General features: G+C 33.3%; 1 protein-coding gene across 1 annotated transcript in view; it reads left to right on the top strand.

Moving 5' to 3' along the window:
• Positions 1-20,782, top strand: part of LOC114334767 (calbindin-32) — a 702,339-nt gene that overhangs the window by 509,757 nt on the left and 171,800 nt on the right. The gene's annotated exons all lie outside the window — the stretch shown is intronic.

Here is a 20,782-nt window from a genome sequence, read left to right as displayed (position 1 = left end):
TAGTTAATTCCCATTCTAAAATTACTTTCTACTATATACAAATTTTAATGACCTATTCTCTATTTCCACTTAGTCTTAATTAGCATCGGCTAATGACCGATCCTTCCGCGAACAACGATAATGACCTATTAACGATTTCACTTGAGTCTTATTTAATCACTTCTTAAAATTAAATATAACAATTTGTTGTATACAGGTTGTTCTAAATTTATATGCCCGTGGTTGAGAAAATTGAAAATATTTTATATTAAATTGAATTTTGTCTATAATTATCAAATTTTAATTTTCATATCAAATAGAAATATAACAAAATATATATATATATATATATATATATATATATATATATATATATATATATATATATATATATATATATATATATATATATATATATATATATATATATATATATATATTTATGTCTATAGTACCAAGTGAGCCAGTTTCATGGCGAAATTGCGGTTGAAGTGAGGACCGCGACCAAGTGAGGACCGATATATGGTCCTCACTTGGTACCGGTGTGTAAAATCATTATTTGGCATTGACAATCGTTGTAGAATTATTTTTTACAAGAAAAAAATTGGGTCTCGTTTTGTTGGTTTTACGTTAAAATACGTATATCGTAGTTCTCAATTCGGCCGCTGTCGGCGTCTTTTCTGGAGTATATTTATTAACAATTCGCTTTGTGGCCCATGTTAAAATATACATCGGAACAAGTGAGGACCAGAAATTTGTCATATATTTTCGCTGGTCCTAGCTTGGCAGTTAGTATATTATTAGTGTTATATTTATGGTATTTTGTGTAAATAAAAATGTCTATTTATAGATTTGATGATATGGAAATTACTGAGCAGCGTTATTTGTTTGATATTTTGAACTCACTTACTATTTCGTAGTTAGAGCTAAGAAAACTTTTTGTTTCTCTGACATATTTGCCATCGTTGTCGAGCGTGGGTTCAGTATTTAGTAAATTTATATAATTTGATTGATACGTTTAAGATGTTGAGGTTAATATTTCGAGAATATAGAAATCAGAGACCACAATTTATTAGTACCTTAAAAATATAATATTATGTAGGTCAATATTTTTAGATTTAAATTTTGAAACAGTGTACGTAAAATATAATATCTATATTTATTTGTTAAATAAATGATATAAATGAGTCAAATTAAATAAATTATTAGAAGAATTTTTTTACTAACAACAACATTTTTGTTTATGTTAGTAGTATTTTGTATTTTGACAACGGCACCCGGTTTGGGCGTCGAAACGTTAATAAAAATCATTTTTTAATAATATTGTGTGTATCATATTTCCCATTATAAATAGTTAAAATTGTAAAAATTCCACAAGAAAATAGCTTCAGAATAACATATTTATTTGTATTAACAAAAATTGTTTGATTCTTGTTGGTAAATTATTGTAAAAAAATTGGTATACTAAATATGTATTTTCTATTAAAAATATTCATTTAATTTAAGGGCCGGCGTAGCTAAGCGGTAGTGTGCTTCACTCGTGTGCTGGTAGGCCGGAGTTCAAATCCTACCGCGCGCCAGCAAGAACAACTAGACATTTTTAAAAATGTTTATAGGCCTCAGGTCGACTCAGCTTGAATAAAATGAGTACCTTGGTTAAAACCAGGGGTAATAGTAGGCGGTTGAAGCGTAGCACTGGCCCTCTTACCTTCCTTGTATACCGTAGGACCTAGATATAGCAGACTACCCTGCTATACTCCCAAAGCCACGTGAGCGGTATAAAACGGGAGACTATTATTATTATAATTTAATGGTAGGTAGAGTGTAGAGGATCCGAGTAGAGGTCGATTTGCACCGATCTCTTTAATGGATCAAAATTATTGGATATGTAAATTAGCCTGTTAACAATTAAAAAAAACAAGGGTTGTCCGATCTAATCTTGTTCTAACTTTTTAATTGATTAATAATTAAAAAATGACATTTTCTTATGAGTTTAAAAAAAATTTCGACCCGGGTAGATAGTATATGAGATTTTTTAGATCATTCTAAACAAAAAGGTATTTTGTAATTTTTCTCTAAAGTTGACAATTTTAAAGGCTCAAAAACACAAGTAAAAAATATCAGTTTTGTAATCATAAAGTACATAAATTCAAATTCAAACCTTGTTCTATCAGGTCTCGATAAGAATTTTAGCAATGTTTTATTCTAAAACATATTTTTTTAATTGTTAATGAGGAAGGTTTCTTATGGAGAGACGGGCATTAACAACTAAAAAACAATGTTTCAAAATGAAATAAGTCCAAAAGGCTTATCAAGAACTGATAGAATAAGGTTTGAACTTGAATTTAGGTACTTCGTAATTTCACAAATTATGTTTTATACTTAATGTTTTTGAGCCTTGAAAATCGTCATCTTTCGTTATTTTTTCAGTTTTCACTTTCATCTCCGTGCTTGGGAGGTGTAAATCCGGCGGTCCCTCCTACGCCCTGAAAAGGGCCTTACAGGAGTAGTAAGTGAAAGAAAGAAAGAATATCATTTGTCCTAGTGATACACAAAATATTATGTTTCAATATTTTATTTATTAAAACTACTCTAAAACAATAATCAAAATGTATTTTTTGTTATCTTTATTAATAATAAAATTTCTTTACATGTTTTATTGGACAAAAAGTTATATTAGGAATTGAAATTCATTTTTTGTTGTAGGTTTGTACAATAAATATTTTTATTTTCTCCCATGTTTTATTTGAATAAAGTTCCGTGTTATCTTCTTCCAACATCAAACATTCATTTTTTTGCAGCAATTTTCTGTTGAACATGATTCCTAAAATACTGTAACAAAATAATTATTGACCTACCCTCGTATACCAGCTCCCGTCTCCGGACAGACAGAACACTATCGATGTTTCGAGATACGCCGATGCAGCGCCGATGACGTGCAAGCGGTCACATGGACATAGCTGGAGATATATAGATATTTCTGGAATATCTGTATCGCATATATAAATAGGACATATTTGTAAATAGAGTTAGTCTTAAGCTAAAGTTTGTAAAGTAAACTTGTATAAATAAAAAATAAAGTCGTATATAAATTACGAACCGCTAGTTTTATTGTAATTAGAAGTAATTACAGTAAATAACCGCTACAGTGGTGTTAACGGTGTGGAGTGTAAATAAATGAAAAGTGAAAAAAAAGACTTTTGAACTTTATTCGTCGAGAATAATCGGAGTGCGTTAATTGTTCGGTATTCGGAGAGACTTTTAAAAGACTTTTGAACTTTATTCGTCGTTAATAATTGAAGTGCGTTGATTGTTCGGTATTCGGAAAGACTTAGACATTTTGAAAAGTACGTGTGTGCCGACCAAAGATGTTGCTACAAGAACTGACCATAAAACAGCTCCGTGAACAATTAGAAGAGTACGAATTAGACAGCAGTGGGTGCAAGATAGTCCTACAAGCACGACTCAAGGATGTCCTCACGAAGAACGGAGATGACCCAGAGACGTTCCACTTCCAGTCAGCAGAGCAAGTAATCTTATCGAAATTAAAAACTGTTTCTGAAACGATCGATGAAACTTCTAGAAAAAACAACGAAAAACTTGAAGAAGTTAGTAGAAAAAGCGACGATAAATTCGAAAATGTTGCTAAAAGATTCGACGAGACTTCTCAAAAGATTGATGAAACTAGTAGAAAAAGCGACGAGAAATTCGAAAATGTTGCTAAAAGATTCGATGAGACTTCTCAAATAATTAAAGAGGTCTGTAGGCAAAACAACGAAAAACTAGAAGAAGTTTGTAAACAGAACAATGAGAAATTTGAAGAAGTTTCTAGAACATTCGATAAGATGCAGAAAAGTGTAGAGACCGTAGAAGAAAAGATCAAACAGCTAGAGAGCAGGATAACCGATACAAAAGTACAACCATCAGTTAATGCAGCAGCGTTAGATCCTTTAGTGAAAGATGAACTACCGAGAGACGAAACGTCGCATAATATGAGATTCAAATTACCACCATTTGATGGAAAGTCCTCTTGGTCCATATATCTTAGACAGTTTGAAGCTATTGCGACCGCCAATCATTGGACCGAACAAGAAAAGGCTGTTTCCTTGACTGCTGCTTTACGAGGTGATGCTGCAGATATATTAAGGTCAATTCCCAAGGGTCAAGCAAATTGTTACCAGACCTTGTTCACTCGTCTAGAAAAACGCTATGGAGATGCCCATCTACAACAAGTATACAAAGCACAACTGCGAAGTAGAAGTCAACGAGCAAGTGAGAATCTGCAAGAATTTGAAGCAGATGTGGCTCGTGTGGTGCGGTTGGCTTATCCAGAGGTGCCAGACAGCGTTTTAGAAGAAATTGCAGTAGATACCTTCGTCAATGGGCTGAAAGATAATGAACTACAGAAAGCTTTACGACTAGCAAGACCGAAAGTTTTAGATGAAGCACTTGCTATTGCATTGGAACACGAAACGGCTAGTCAAACTTCACGAGGCCATAGAGTAAGAACCATTGAAGAAAGTGACGAACACAACGATGAACGTCTGGAGGAAATGATACGGAGAGTATTAAGTAATCAGATGCCAAAGAGACGCGAGCCTAGATGTTGGAATTGTGGAGACGTAGGCCACATTCGTCGTAATTGTAAGAAGATCGTACAGCCGTCGGAAAACTAGAGCGGGTCGACACCAAGGGGCAACTGCCGACCTCGAGAACTAGAGCCCCCATAGTAACTGTTAACCTTACGTCCTCCGGTGGAATCCACAACTTATACATCGAAGGTCGTATCAGTAATAGATGTAGATCATTTTTGGTGGATACAGGTGCAACGAGAACTATCGCACGTCCAGATGTAGTACGAGACCATAATAAATTATCACCTGCAACAGTAAAGCTTAGAACAGCGACTGGTGAGCTAATTAATACATATGGCGAGGCTAATATGTCAGTATCCATTGGCCAGACCACAGTTGAACATCAAGTATTAATTGCCGAGATCTCCGACGAGTTCATATTGGGGATGGACGTACTACGAAAAGTGGGGGCAATATTGGATGTTCAAAATGGAGTTCTCAGGATCAACGGTGAAGAGTTGCCCTTTCACGACGACAAAGAAGATGTCATCCGCTTACTAACTGCATGCGACGTAACCATACCCGGTAATAGTGAGAAAATTCTGATGACCATGCTTGATGGACACTGCCGAGAGGGAAATTTAAGGATGGTCGAAGATGTAGAAAATGTCGAGTTCCTAACGGCGAAAACTTTGGTAAAAGTTCGAGATGTCATCCCTGTAAGAGTTATGAATTTAAGGGAAACTGCTATTAAGTTAAGTAGAGGAGCTTTGATCGGACAGTGTGTTCCCGTGGCTTCAATTTGCTCTATGAATACCAATGAGAAATCATCAAAGTCAAAGTATCCAAAAGACCTTGTCGAGATGATCATTGAAAGATGCCAAGACCTTGACTATGAACGAACGGAAAAAGTAAGGTCTATGCTGATAGAGTATCAAGATGTTTTTGCTATTGATAAGAAGGATAAGGGCAAAACAAGCATAGTAACGCATAAAATAAATACCGGAGACGCTCAGCCAATCAGACAACGGCCTAGACGACTTCCATTTGCGAAAAGAGATGAAGCCGAAGAGATTATCAAGGATATGGACAAACAAGGGGTAATTGAACCATCGAACAGTCCATGGACATCACCAGTAGTTCTGGTAAAGAAGAAAGATGGTTCAACGCGTTTTTGTATCGACTACCGCCAGCTCAATGCGGTAACAAAAAAAGATAGTTATCCTTTGCCCAGAATAGACGATACATTGGATACTCTCTCCGGTTCTCGTTGGTTTTCCACACTCGATTTAAAAAGTGGATATTGGCAAGTAGACATGGAGCCAGCCGATCTGGAGAAAACCGCATTTTCGATAGGATCAGGGCTTTGGCAGTTTACGGCTATGCCGTTTGGTTTATGTAATGCCCCTGCCACATTTGAAAGATTAATGGAGGCAGTTTTAAGAGGTCTAACATGGAAAACATGCCTGGTTTACTTGGATGATGTAATTGTGGTTGGAAGGTCCTTTGATGAACATGCCAAGAATCTAATAGAAGTCTTTCAACGATTGAGGGCAGCGAACTTGAAGTTAAGTCCTAAGAAATGTCACATGTTTCGACGAGAAGTTAAGTATTTGGGACATATTGTATCGAGTAATGGTGTAACAGCTGATCCCGAAAAGATTGAAGCAATTAAAGATTGGCCAGTACCAAAAGATAAACATGAAATTAGAAGTTTCCTTGGCCTATGTACATATTACCGACGATTTGTCAAAGGATTTGCCAATATCTCCAAGCCCCTCACAAAGTTGACGGAGGAGGGCAAAGAATATACATGGAGTGAAGAGTGCCAAAAAGCTTTCGAACAACTACAAATGGCTCTGATCAGTGCACCGATATTAAGCTACCCGGGACAGGCAGGAAAATTTGTTTTGGATACCGATGCTAGCAACAGTGCTATAGGAGCTGTTCTCTCCCAAATCCAGGACGGACAGGAAAAAGTCATCGCTTATTTCAGCAAAGTCCTGTCGAAACCGGAAAGAAACTATTGCGTTACCAGAAGAGAACTGCTGGGTGTAGTGAAGGCTTGCGAACATTTCCATAAATACTTGTATGGCAGAAAGTTCCTTCTTCGCACCGATCACGCTGCTCTAAAATGGCTCATACAATTCCGTAATCCAGAGGGCCAGATGGCAAGATGGTTAGAACGATTACAAGAATATGATTACGAGATAGAACACAGGGCCGGAAGAGTTCACTCAAATGCTGATGCCCTTTCGAGACGACCATGCAGTGCGAATTGTAATCACTGTGCCAAATTAGAGGAACGATTTTGCCCCGTGAGACGAACCACCGTAATTAATGAGCAATGGCAGCCCCAACAGTTACAAGACGCCCAAGAAGATGATCCATGTATAAAAAGAGTATTGGATTGGATGCGGCAAGGTGAGAGACCTAGTTGGCAGAACATTAGTGCATGTAGTCCAGAAGTCAAGGCCTACTGGAGCCAATGGAATTGCCTGGTACTAAAAGATGATCTTCTGTACAGAACCTTTGAGAACGATGATGGTACAGAATCTAAGCTTCAGTTAATTGTACCTAAAAGTAAAGTGTCAGAGGTATTGCGTCAGTTGCATGACGGTACATCAGGTGGACACTTTGGTATTACGAAGACTCTGCAAAAGGTTCGAGAACGGTTCTATTGGGTGAACTGTAAAGATGATGTAAGAAGATGGTGCCGAAAATGTGAACCGTGTGCATCTGGTAATGGTCCGGTTGGTAAAAAGAGAGCACCCATGAGACAGTACAATGTTGGAAGTCCTATGGAAAGAGTAGCTATCGACATTGCAGGTCCATTTCCAGAAACCGATGCTGGAAATAAATACATCCTGGTAGCCATGGATTATTTTACAAAATGGACTGAGGCCTATGCATTACCAAATCAAGAAGCTGCTACCGTTGCAGAGGTACTTGTTAAAGAATTCTTTAGCCGATTTGGTGTTCCCTTGGAGATCCACTCCGACCAAGGGCGAAACTTTGAGTCAGCTCTTTTCCAAAACGTTTGTAAATTGATTGGTGCCAATAAGACCAGAACAACACCCCTGCATCCTCAATCAGATGGGATGGTCGAGAGGATGAACCGAACGATGGGTAAACACTTGTCCAAAGTTGTATCTGAACATCAGCGAGATTGGGACCAACACATTCATTTATTCCTGATGGCCTACCGCTCGGCCGTAAATGAAACTACAGGTCAAACACCAACCTGCCTGATGTTGGGTCGTGAAGTTCGGTTGCCCTGCGACCTAGAGTTTGGCTGCGGACCTTCCGAGGAACATGTTGCAGGCGAAGACTACGTTGACCGCCTGAAATTACGAATGAACAACATTCATGAACTTGCCCGACAACACATCCAGATAGCCAGTGACAGAATGAAAGATCAATATGATTCTCGATGCAAGAATGAAAGCTTCGAAGTAGGTGATCTTGTCTGGCTTTATAATCCGCAACGTCGTCGAGGCTTGTGTCCTAAACTGCAAAGACAATGGGAAGGTCCGTATGAAGTTAAGAAGAAAATAAATGACGTAATATATAGAATTAAGAAGTTGCCAAACGGTAAACCAAAAGTTATTCACATAAATCGTCTTGCACCATATGCTGGCTCAAATGAAACAGAAGAAGCACGAGTCCTCCAACAGGAGATGAAAGATGTCGCACAGCCAAGTTTTAATCAATTTATGTCAAATTACGCAGAAAGAAAGAGTGCTAGATTCGGCGTGACCACAGAAGTTCAGCAAGATCTGTTTGGTGTTCCAGAAAACGTCTCTCTAGCCCACTGTGTTGCACAAGACCTCGAGATGACTAAAGGAATCTCGTCCGTATTCAATAGAAAGTTCGGCCGCCTGGACGAGTTAAGGAATCAACAACCTAAAATTGGAAGAGTATTGCGATTGGAAGATGGTCCTCGATCTTTGCTGTATATAGTGACCAGGAAGTCTTATACGGACACGCCAAGCTACGAGAACATATGGCGTGCTCTAACTAATTTGAAGAAAATGGTCTGTAATTATGACATCAAAGATTTGGCTTTACCAAAAATTGGCCATGCAGTAGAAAATCTGGATTGGAAGATTGTGAGAAGCATGCTGGAAGTGATCTTCAGAGAAACTGGCGTACGGATTACTGTGTGTTGCATGAACCCGAAGATGTCATACCCTTCAAAGACAGTAGACTGTTACTTCTTTTCTAGGGGTGTATGCAGAGCTGGAGAATCCTGTAGATTCCGCCATCCTGGGCCATCTAGAGTTGCTGATCGGGACGCTCAGATCTTAAGAGGGGAGCAGTGTAACAAAATAATTATTGACCTACCCTCGTATACCAGCTCCCGTCTCCGGACAGACAGAACACTATCGATGTTTCGAGATACGCCGATGCAGCGCCGATGACGTGCAAGCGGTCACATGGACATAGCTGGAGATATATAGATATTTCTGGAATATCTGTATCGCATATATAAATAGGACATATTTGTAAATAGAGTTAGTCTTAAGCTAAAGTTTGTAAAGTAAACTTGTATAAATAAAAAATAAAGTCGTATATAAATTACGAAACGCTAGTTTTATTGTAATTAGAAGTAATTACAGTAAATAACCGCTACAATACGTTAGAGCTTTTTCTTTCTGCAAATTGTTCCAAGGTTCCAAAATTTGTTTTTTCTTTTAAATTACTTTGATTGGATTTATAATATTGTCTTTTTCCTAAAACGAAATACTTTATAGAAAACATTGAATACATTTTAGAAAATAGAAGAATTATTTTTTTTTTGTTTCTAGACCACCTTCTATAATCTGTTTTAGTTATAAGAGAGGTAAATCTACATTTCTTAGGCGTACCTACCTGTTTATTTAGGTACAAGAAGTGCTATTATTATTCCTCGTATAATAGATGTATAAATATTAAATATTCACGTCGATATTACTAGGTTTTTCCAGAAAAGTGAATTTTCTTAATTTTGTAATTTAATTGATTGCTTTTAATTGTTTTAAGGCTAAGAGTAAATTATTGTTTATAGTTTATTCTAATTTTTTTAAGACAGAAATATTTATATTTATGAAAATATTTATTAATTCGCATCATTTAATGCCACAATCAAAAACGCCTTAATAGTATCCTAATGACCGGAATAATGTTTTATTCAGGCAAAAATGTTCATAATTTTGGCAGTAGGATTTAAACCAAATATTTATACAGGGTGTTTCATTGGGAAACGGAAATACTTTAATTGAGAATAGAGGTCACCGAGGCGGTTCTAGGTATACTACATTTTTTGCCCTACCGACTTTTATAACCGACTTACAGGGTGTTTTATCGATTTTGCCAATTTCCTTCTTAAGCCGTAACTTTAGAACCACCCTGTATATTTTTTTGATATTTGGTACACATATGCCTCATCCAAATCCCAAACGACCAACATACTAATCACAAGAAAAATCCAAGTCCGGATTAACAAAAAATTATAAAGTAATTGTGACCTTAAAACAACACCCTGTATATTAAAATTCTGAAAATCTGTTTGCATGTTTGACAAGAGCACAAAAAACTAAGTCTAACCGTTTGCTTCAATTTTTCGGCCAGACAATTTTATGACTTTAATTTTGAAATTATATTGAATGTTTTAAGAACTCTGACATTAAAAAGCAGATATTATTAACTTTTAATTATAAATTATTAAAGCTATTGAATAAATACTTACTTTAAAATTAATCAATACTTATTTACCACATTGGAACGACCCAATTATTAATCACAAGAAAAATCCAGGTCCGGATTAACAAAAAAACATAAAGTAATTGTGACCTTGAAAGAGCACCCTGTATATTGACATTTTTAAAATTTGTTTGCACATTTGAAAACACCACAAAAATCTGAGTTTATCGGTTTGCTTTAATTTTTTGTGGAGGAAATTTAATTACTTTAATTTTGAAATTAAATATATTGATACTTTTAAGAACACCGAAATTAAAAAGCAGATTTTTAAAGCACTTTTAACAATAAATTATTAAAGTTATTAAATAAATACCCATTTTAAAAATAATCAATACTTATTTACGACATTCGAACGACCCACTTACAAATCACAACAAAAATCCAGGTCCGGATTAACAAAACAATATCAGGTAATTGTAACCTTGAAGCAACACCCTGTATATTCAAATTTTCAAAATGCGTTTGCACATATGTATGAAAAGAGCACAAAAAACTAAGTTTAATCGTTTGCTTAAATTTGTTGGCCAGATAATTTAATGAATTTAATTTTAAAATTATGTCGAAATTTTTAATAACTCTGGGAACTTAATAAAAATTTCGATATAATTTCAAAGGTATTGTCATTAAATTGTCTGCACAAAAAATTAAAGCAGGACCTTAAACTTAGTTTTTCGTGCTCTCTTCAGGTGCAAACGTATTTTAAAAATTTCAATGTACAGGGTGTTTTTTCAAGGTCACAATTACTTTGCATTTTGTTGTTAATACGGACCTGGATTTTCTTGTTATTAGTAAGTGAGTCCTTCTAACGCAGTAAATAATAACTGATTATTTTTAAAATTAGTATTTATTTATTAACTTGAATGATTTATTATTCAAAGTGCTTTAAAATCCTGCTTATTAATTTCAGGGTTCTTAAAAATTTGAATATATTTAATTACAAAATTAATGTTAATAAATTTTTGCACAAAAATCAAAGTGTACCGATAAACTCGGACTTTTGTGGTCTTTTCAAATGTGCAAACAAATTTTAAAAATGCCAATATACAGGGTGTTGTCTCAAGGTCACGATTACTCTATGTTTTTTTGTTAATCCGGACCTGGATTTTTCTTGTGATTAATAATTGGGTCTTTCCAATGTGGCAAATAAGTCTTGGTTCATTTTAAAATGAGTATTTATTCAATAACTTTAATAATTTATAATTAAAAGTTAATAATAATACCTGCTTTTTAATGTTGAGTTCTTAAAAAATTCAATATAATTTCAAAATTGAAGTCAAAAAATTGTCTGGCCGAAAAATCGCAGCACACCATTAGACTTAGTTTTTTGTGCTCTTTTCAAATATGCAAACATATTTTCAAAATTTCAATATACAGGGTGTTTTTTTAAGGTCACAATTACTTTATAATTTTTTGTTAATCCGGACCTGGATTTTTCTTGTGATTAGTATTCCTGTCGTTTGGGTTTTGAATGAGACATATGTGTACCAAATATTAAAAAAATATACAGGGTGGTTCTAAAGTTATGGCTTAGGAAAGAAATGAGCAAAATCGATAAAACACCCTGTAACTCGGATATAAAAGTCGGTAGGGCAAAACATTTAGTATACCTAGAATGGCCTCGGTGACCTCTGTTCACCATTAAAGTATTTCCGTTTCCCAATGAAACACCCTGTATAAAAAGAAAGTGTATTATTTTAGGTCATTTACAATATTTTATTAATATGTTATTAAACTTTATTGCGAAACAGGCAATATATTATAATAAATGCATTTTTGTTATTTTATATTCCAATATACCAAACTAACCTCAAAAGGAAAGTTTCAAATCATTAATATAGTGAGGACGTTTGAGTTGGAATAAATTCATTTTCTCGAGAATGGGCGACTCTGGAGATAAATCCCTGAGCGTGATGACTTAATCGATGATTTTTTTTAAATGAGAATAGGGATCGTGTCATAGCTCATTCGAAAGGTTATTCAATGCTCTCTTCACTAATATAAACATTGACATAATTATTTATACAGAGTGCCCAAAATTTTTTTTGCAAGAAATTAATTGGGAAAAAAAGGAGAATGTATATAATTTATTTAATTCAAAATAAATTTTAATGTTCTCCGAAAACAGGGAAAATGTTTATTTGATAAATAAATATTGTTCTTCGCTTAAATTCAATATTAAATCTGTCATCCACATTACATTTGAAAGGGTATTTAATTATCTTTATATTTAAAATAATTTTCCATAATTTTTAAATTCACACAAAGAAGAATATATGTAATTTAGTTAATTCAAAATCCATTGTACTGCTGTCAGAAAACATAAAATAATATTTATATGACAAATAAACATTAATTTTCGCTTCAATTCAATGTTAAATATGCCACCCACCTGCCTCTTGGTAGTTTGAACCTCCAATTTAAGCGAGAAGCAATGTGTATTTGTCATATAATAGTATATTGTACAACAAGAGAGAAAAAAGACATATTTCTCACGAGCGCAGAAGTTTGTTGGCCGCAAATCAAGCGAGAGAGAAATATGTCATTTTTTCTCGTGTTGTACACTGTACTTTTTCTATGGATGCGTTTTTGTCAAGAGTTCTAATTTCAAAATTAAATAATTTAGGTGCTTTTAGGTATATTATATGCCTAAATTGAAATAAAATACATATATACACATAGGTATTTAATATTCTTAATATTTATATATTTTATTTATTTAAAATTATAATTCACAGTTGAATGGTCTTAAAAGGTAATTTTTGATAAGTTTTGACAAGTTTGAACACATTTTATTTGACAAAAATAATTGTGTTTGTATTAGGCATGTTACCATGGAAATGGCGATCCTATTTATGTAAACCGGCGGTGAACCCGTGAGAAAAAATATTTCTCACTGCAATGGCCGACTTTTCTCACTGCCTGAGAAATTGTTCGTTTTGAATGTATGTAAGTAGTGAGAGAAGTTACACATTGTATAGCATCCACAGAAAAATATTTTTTCTGTTTTCTGACATGTAATGTAAAATGTATTTTGAATTAAATAAATTACATACATTCTCCTCGTGAGAATTAATTTAATTTAAAAATTACTTTTTTTGACCAACCTGTATAAATAATTATGGTAATGTTTATATTCTTGAAAGGAGCATTTAAAAACATTTTAAATAAACTATCACTCGACCCCTATTCTCATTTAAAAAAATATCTATTACGTCATCACGCCCAGATGGAGGATGTCACTAGTATGATATAAATATACAGTGAGCACGTAAAGGTTGGAATAAATTCATTTTTTTGAGAATAGACGATTTTGGAAAAAATCCTGAAACAGGTCAATTTTTATTTTTAAATTACGACTTTTTGGGATATATAATGTACTAGTGACGTCACCCATCTCGCCGTGAGGACGTAATCGATGATTTTTTTTAATGAAATAGGGATCGTGTGATAGCTCATTTGAAATGGTAATTTAATTCTCTATTCAGTAATATAAATTTTAACATAATTATTTATACAGTGTGTCCAAAAACATTTTTTTAAATTAAATTTATTGATAAAAAGAAGAATGTGTGGAATTTATTTAATTCAAAATACATTTTACTGCTATCAGAATATAGGAAAAAAATGCTTATTTGGCAATTAAATATTGTTTTTTTGCTTAAATTCAATATTCAAGCAGCCACCCACCAGCCTCGTGACAGTTTGAACATTTAATTTAAGCGAAAAGCCATGATTTATTTTTCAAATAAACATTTTTTTCTGAGAGCAGTAAAATGTATTTTAAATTAAATAAATTACATACATTCTTCTTTTTATGTTAATAAATTTAATAAAAAAAAATTTTTTTGGACAACCTGTATAAATAATTATGTTAATGTTTATATTACTTAATATAGAATTGAATGACCTTTCAAATGAGCTATCACACGACCCCTATTCTCATTTAAAAAAATCATCGATGACGTCATCACGCCCAGATGGGTGACGTCACTAGTATGATATATATACCAAAAAGTCGTAATTTAAAAAAAAATTGACCTGTTTCCGGATTTTTTCCCAAAGTCGTTCATTCTCGAGAAAATGAATTTATTCCAACCTTTACGTGCTCATATATGCCAAAAAAGTGCAATTTAAAAATAAAAATCGACATGTTTAGGGATTTTATATACGATAAATATAATTTGGTATTATTTCCAAATAAAAGAAAGTCAAGAAACATAACAAAAATGATGACTAACGAATTCCAAAGAAGGGGAAAGGAGGGCAGACGATGGACATGGACAGTAGATGAAATATGGAAGAAGTGTTGGCACAGCTCCAGTTTTCGGTTATATCAAAACAATTAATTCATTTTTACACAACACACAAAACAATTTTATTTTTTTAAGGTTAAAAATAAGTTTATTCTCGTTTGTGAATAAGATCTATACAATTACAACTAATTATGACTGCACAGCTGATTAATACCCACTATTTTTTTATTCCTAAAAGGATTCCCCAATTCAACAAACAAGACGTGCTTACTTTCAAAATCATCAAAATGGCCAATTCAGCCTATTACATTTTCTTAAATTATTTCAGTGAGTGTAAAAGTCATTAACCAATATTAAATTAAACAAATCATGAATATTGAAGAATTTAAAACAAACAATAGTTGTTTTTCTCTCAATTATTTTTTTCAGAGGTATAATAACTTATTCGGTTTTTCACCGGGTATTACTTTAAAATGAGAGAATATACAACATTAACGATAATAATACATATATGCAAGCGAGAACTGAATAATTCACAAAAAATACGAAAACAAAAGACACGAAAACAGACGGAGGAAATGGGAGGATCAACGAAGAAAAGACGAGGCAGGCCAAATCAAAAATGGAAGTAGAACCTAATAAAGCTACTTGATCCCATTTAGAATTAACATCAACTGCACCACCACCACCCATCAAATTTAGAGCTACAAGTACCTATAGTTTAATTTTTTAGAGAAATTTAAAACACATCCTTTAAAAGAAAAAGATTAATTTTTATAAAAAGAATAAAATAAAAATACTCTAATAAAATAGAAACAACTTACCTGCAAATTTAAGTCGCCTCAGACTTCTTATTTTATTTAAAATTTGTTTCAATTGTAATTTCCTAACTTCACATTAAAAACTAAACACGATAACACGAATATAATATCTCAATATTATGTAGTTGTTCTAAAAATAGATTTACCCCACTTACATTATTTGGTGGGTCTCACTTAGCGCGCTGTATATCCATCGAGGACCTCACTTGGTTACATTTCAGGTAAAAACTCATGCGGTCCTCTCTTTGATAGTTCTTTAGTTGGTCCTCACATGGTAACAATATATTCCAAAAAAAAAACTTCTTCCCTAATAATATTTTCGGAGTATATTGGTGAAAAACACTTTCGATATTATTCAAACATTATATAAATCTGAATGCGACTCACGTATTACGTCTATTTAATGGTGTCCTCATTTGGTAGGGTAATCGGTGAGGTCTCACTTTGATAGCTGGCCGTAAATATATATATATATATATATATATATACATCCCGCTATTAAATTGGCATCTTTTCACGTTGCAGTCATTTGGCATCACCTAGAAATGCTATCATTTTCTAGGTATAATCCGTGAATGTTCGCTTAGTACACTTCTTTAAGCTTGGCACCGTTGTCGGATTTTCAGTAATCCGATTTATTTATATATTTTATTCCTTACACTATAACGACAATTTGACCCCCGTAGGTCAAAAACATTGCTTAAACATCACTTTGGCAACAACAGGATGTTGCCAAGATATACATTTTTACGGAAAAGACAGTACCTAGTTAGATACATAATATCGATCGCTTCACGTTACAAGTCTTCCACTCGCACTCAGGTAAAAACCAGTTGTAGGCTCTTTTGTCTGAACGGGTCCCTGAATGAGTTTAATAATTCACTTTTATTGTGTATTTTGTTTCGTTTAGTTGAAATATCAGATTTTGTTTGTAACGAATTTCATAATAGATATTTAAATTATTTTTTTGTTAACAAAAACAAATTTTAAAGTTTGACATTTGAAAAATTAATTTTATATTGCCATTTTCATGACATGGTCAATGGTTAATTGCATTTATAATAATTTAATGGGTCATTGCGAAACAATATACAGTGCGTCCATAAAGTAACGCATAAATTCATTATTTCACAAACCGGACACTTTCAGGAAAAATACCGAAACAGGTCGATTTTTATTTTTAAATTACAATTTATTGGCATACATATCATACTAGTGACGTCATCCATCTGGGCGTGATGACGTAATCGTTGATTTTTTTAAATAAGAATAAAGGGCATGTAATAGCTCATTTGAAAGGGTATGTAATTCTCTATTCAATAATATAATTGTTAATATAATTATTTATACAGGGTGTCCAAAAAATGTTATTTAAATTAAATTAATTGGTATAAAAAGATGAATGTATGTAATTTGTTTAATTCTAAATATATTTTATTGGTGCCAGCAAACATAAAAATGTTTTATTTAAAACCTAAATATTGATTTTCGCTTAAGCGTAATCTTAAACTTCCAAGAGGCAGGTGGATGGCAGCTCTAACATTTAATTTTCTGACAAAAGTAAAACGAATTTTGAATTAAATAAGTTACATACATTTTTCTTTTTGTCTCAATTAATTTAATTAAAGAATTCTTTTTGGACACCCTGTATATATAATTATGTTATTGTTTGTATTAGTAAATAGAGAATTAAATACCCTTTCAAATGAGCTATCACATGACCCCTATTCTCATTTAAAAAATTCATCGATTACGTTATCAAGCCCAGATGGATGACATCACTAGTATGATATGTAATATGCCAAAAAATTGTAATTTAAAAATAAAAATCGACCTGTTTCGAAAATTTTCCTTAAAGTCGCCGGTTTACGAAATAATGAAATTATGCGTTACTTTATGGAAGCACTGTATGTTACAATGTGTAAATTTTTCAGGAAACGTAAAAATCTTTCCATTAGTAGTTAGAGATTCTGATAGTAATACTATATTTTATATAAGTATTATGGGTTATAAATGCATCTATTAGGTCTGGATCCCGCGTATGAAAAAAAAGTTGATTAATAGCAAGCTGAAAATTTGTTAATAGCTTAAGGGTGTTTAGTCGGATAAACTTTTATATATGGGAACACTGGAACAGGGGCAGTTTTAATTGTGAAACAGGTTGAAAATTTGGAACGGTCACACCACGAAAACGGCACATTTATTTTGTCCGACATAACAGACTTAAACTCTCCGAATAGAGATTAAACTCTCATGCAAAAATTAGACTGCTATTTATCACCTGTCATAATTCCTGTCATTTGACATATTCTACATGCTCTACTCATTAAAAGGCCCATTTGGTGATAAATAGCAGTCTAATTTTTGCATGAGAGTTTAATCTCTGTTCGAAGAGTTTAAGTCTGTTCTGTCGGACAAAATACATGTGCCGTTTTCGTGGTGTGACCGTTTCAAATTTTTAACCTGTTCCAAAATTAAAACTGCCCCTGTTCCAGTGTTCCCATATATCAAAGTTTATCCGACTAGACACCCTTAAGCTATTAACAAATTTTCAGCTTGCTATTAATCAACTTTTTTTTCATACGCGGGATCCAGACCTATATCTGAAAGACCAAAAAAGTTTAAATGTTGCTTATTTTTTTGATATTATGTTTTAAAGTTTGTGGACTTATGTTGTTTTCGAAATAAAACCATAATTGGTAAAATTTTTTCTTTATTCTCAACAAGAAACAGTCATAATACGGACAACGCACACATCTTATGGAAAATATAATGTCACTCAAATTCAATAAAATTTATACGAATAGATCCGTTTTAATTTACCGATCAAATCTTATCATTGCGCCAACTCTTAATTATGATTAATTACGGCGCAAATTGCAATTAAAGTTTATCGAAATCACATTTTTGGAGTCCATAAAGTGTTAAAAGTGTTAAAGTTACAATCATTATTGCTCCGAGTGCTATTCATAAGAGCTTAAATCCCGCTGGGCCTAAGCGGATTAGTGAAACTAATCCGCTGATTTATGGAGTACCGAAAATCTGGGTAGTTTAAAATATTTTTTCTCTCTCTAACTTATGTACCTACCCATTTGATTTCAGATTTATTTGTATCAATTTCTGCTCTTATTTTTGAAAATAGAGAGTTGGCGCAATGATAAGATTTGATCGGTAAATTAAAACGGATCTATTCGTATAAATTTTATTGAATTTGAGTGACATTATATTTTCCATAAGATGTGTGCGTTGTTTTCGAAATGAAATCATAATTGGTGAAGTTTTTTCTTTATTCTCAACAAGAAACAGTCATAATACGTAGAAATTTATACTAAATTTAAAATCCAGATTCAGTAGAAATAAACAAACCAAGACACGTTAAATGCTACTAGGAGCACTCCCGAATCATAATTATTTACAATGTATTGTTATATTTCTATTTGATATGAAAATTAAATTTTGATGGTTGTAAACAGGATTCAATTTAATATAAAATATTTTCAATTTTCTCAACCACGGGCATATAAATTTAGAACACCCTGTATACAACAAATTGTTATATTTAATTTTAAGAAGTGATTAGACGGAACTCGGGACAGTGCGCTTAAAATAAACAAAGTGAATGACGCGTACCATTATCGTTCTTCTCGGAAGGTCGATCATTAGCCTATGCTAAATAAAACTCAGTGAAATAGATGATAGTTCATTATCGTTTTTCGCGGAAGGTTTCGATCATTAGCCTATGCTAAATAAGACTCATTTGAAAGAGAGAATAGGTCATTAAAATTTGTAAATAGTAGAAAGTGATTTTAGAATGGGAATTAAATATTTTCTTTTGAAATCCATTGAGCATATTTATAAAGATTAAAAATTGGTTTTTGAGGAATACTGAGAATGAGAGTTGGTGGTGGAAGGTTGATTTGTGAATCTGGAAGGGATATTGAGAAAGTAGGTGAATGAATGACAAAGTGGGATCAGAATGTTTTGAGCTGTCGAGAAGTGAAGTCGAGTAGTAGACGGTAGTGTTCGAGGAGTGAGAAAGCCGGTAGTTCCGTGAGTGTGGAGTATCTATCGTGGAACGAGAAGTAGGCCAGGTCGAGAGTAAAAGAACCTCCTTGAGCCCAGAGTGTCCCGGTAGCTGATAGCAGTTTCGAAAAAGGTAGAACACAGCATCACGACAAAAGCAGGAACGAGAGCTATTCGAGCTAGTTTTTCAAAGGAGAACATCACTGGAAGCCAGGACGAGGTTTGATCGCAGCCAAGGATAGCAGGAAAGGGTTTTGTGTGAGGACATTTTCAGTTCACCAGGAAAAGGTCAGTCTCATTTGTTTGGACATGAATGTATGGGTTTTTCGTATTAAATTCCACATAAAAAATTGAATAACATAATCAATAATATCAGAAAAGCTTCATCAAACTTAAATAGAGTTGTCCCTAATAACTCCTAATAGTTAAATGTTAATAAAAACTTTCAATAGAAAACCAAAAGGAAATAAAATTCCCAGTTGTAAATGTTATGTTTAAGAATAATAAGAAATAGCAAATATTAAGCATTGATTGCCTTTTGAATAAAATAAAAAATATTTTGATTATAATTGTAACCCATATTTGTATTTTTTTTACTCTTTTCTTTTCTATCCCGATTAGGAACCATTAAGAAATATTCAGAAGCCACGAAAGTAAGTAATTAATTTATAATTCGCCCTGAGATTGAAAACATATTGATATGTGATCTGGTTAATTAATTAGATTAGTATTAATACATTGATTAAATTAAGTGACATATAAGAATATTATCTCATATCAATAATCAAGATCACATCAGTATATACATTGTAAATTCCAAGTCATGATTTCCAAAGTTTACACATTGTAAATTATGATTCGGGAGTGGTGCTCCTAGTATCATTTAACGTGTCTTGGTTTGTTTATTTCTACTGCATCTTTACTGTTTCTGTTAACTAATCTAAACGTAGAGATATTTTTTGAGATTCTTTAACTCTTTCAATGCTGGGGTTTGTCACATCCCACCTGTCTGTTAGTGGCAAAAAAGTTCACCTGTCGGATGCCGGGTTAAAACATGACAAATTAGATGTGGAATGAAAGCTTATAACCCAAAGATGGTACTAAAGGTGAGAAATTTGGCCTCCGACTTCAGGATAAAGAGTTGCAACCCGAAGTATTGTTCTAAATTCGCAGAAATAGTACAAACTATGTATTACTCGACGCGCCTTAGAAAGACGAGAACAAATATTTATGCCTGTCCGGTTTTATGCCTGTCTGTCCGTCCGTCTGTCAGATATAATCACAGAGGTTGAATGAAAGATTATAACCCATAGATGGTACTAGCGATTAGAAATTTGACGCGCATTAGAAAAATGAGAACAAAGAAATACTTTTTTTAGTTTTACAC

The sequence above is a fragment of the Diabrotica virgifera genome, chromosome 2, assembly GCF_917563875.1.
Source record: "Diabrotica virgifera virgifera chromosome 2, PGI_DIABVI_V3a".
Classification (NCBI taxonomy): Eukaryota; Metazoa; Arthropoda; class Insecta; order Coleoptera; family Chrysomelidae; genus Diabrotica; species Diabrotica virgifera.
The sequence above is the reverse complement of the archived record's forward strand: the minus strand, read 5'-3'. Positions and strand labels throughout refer to the sequence as shown.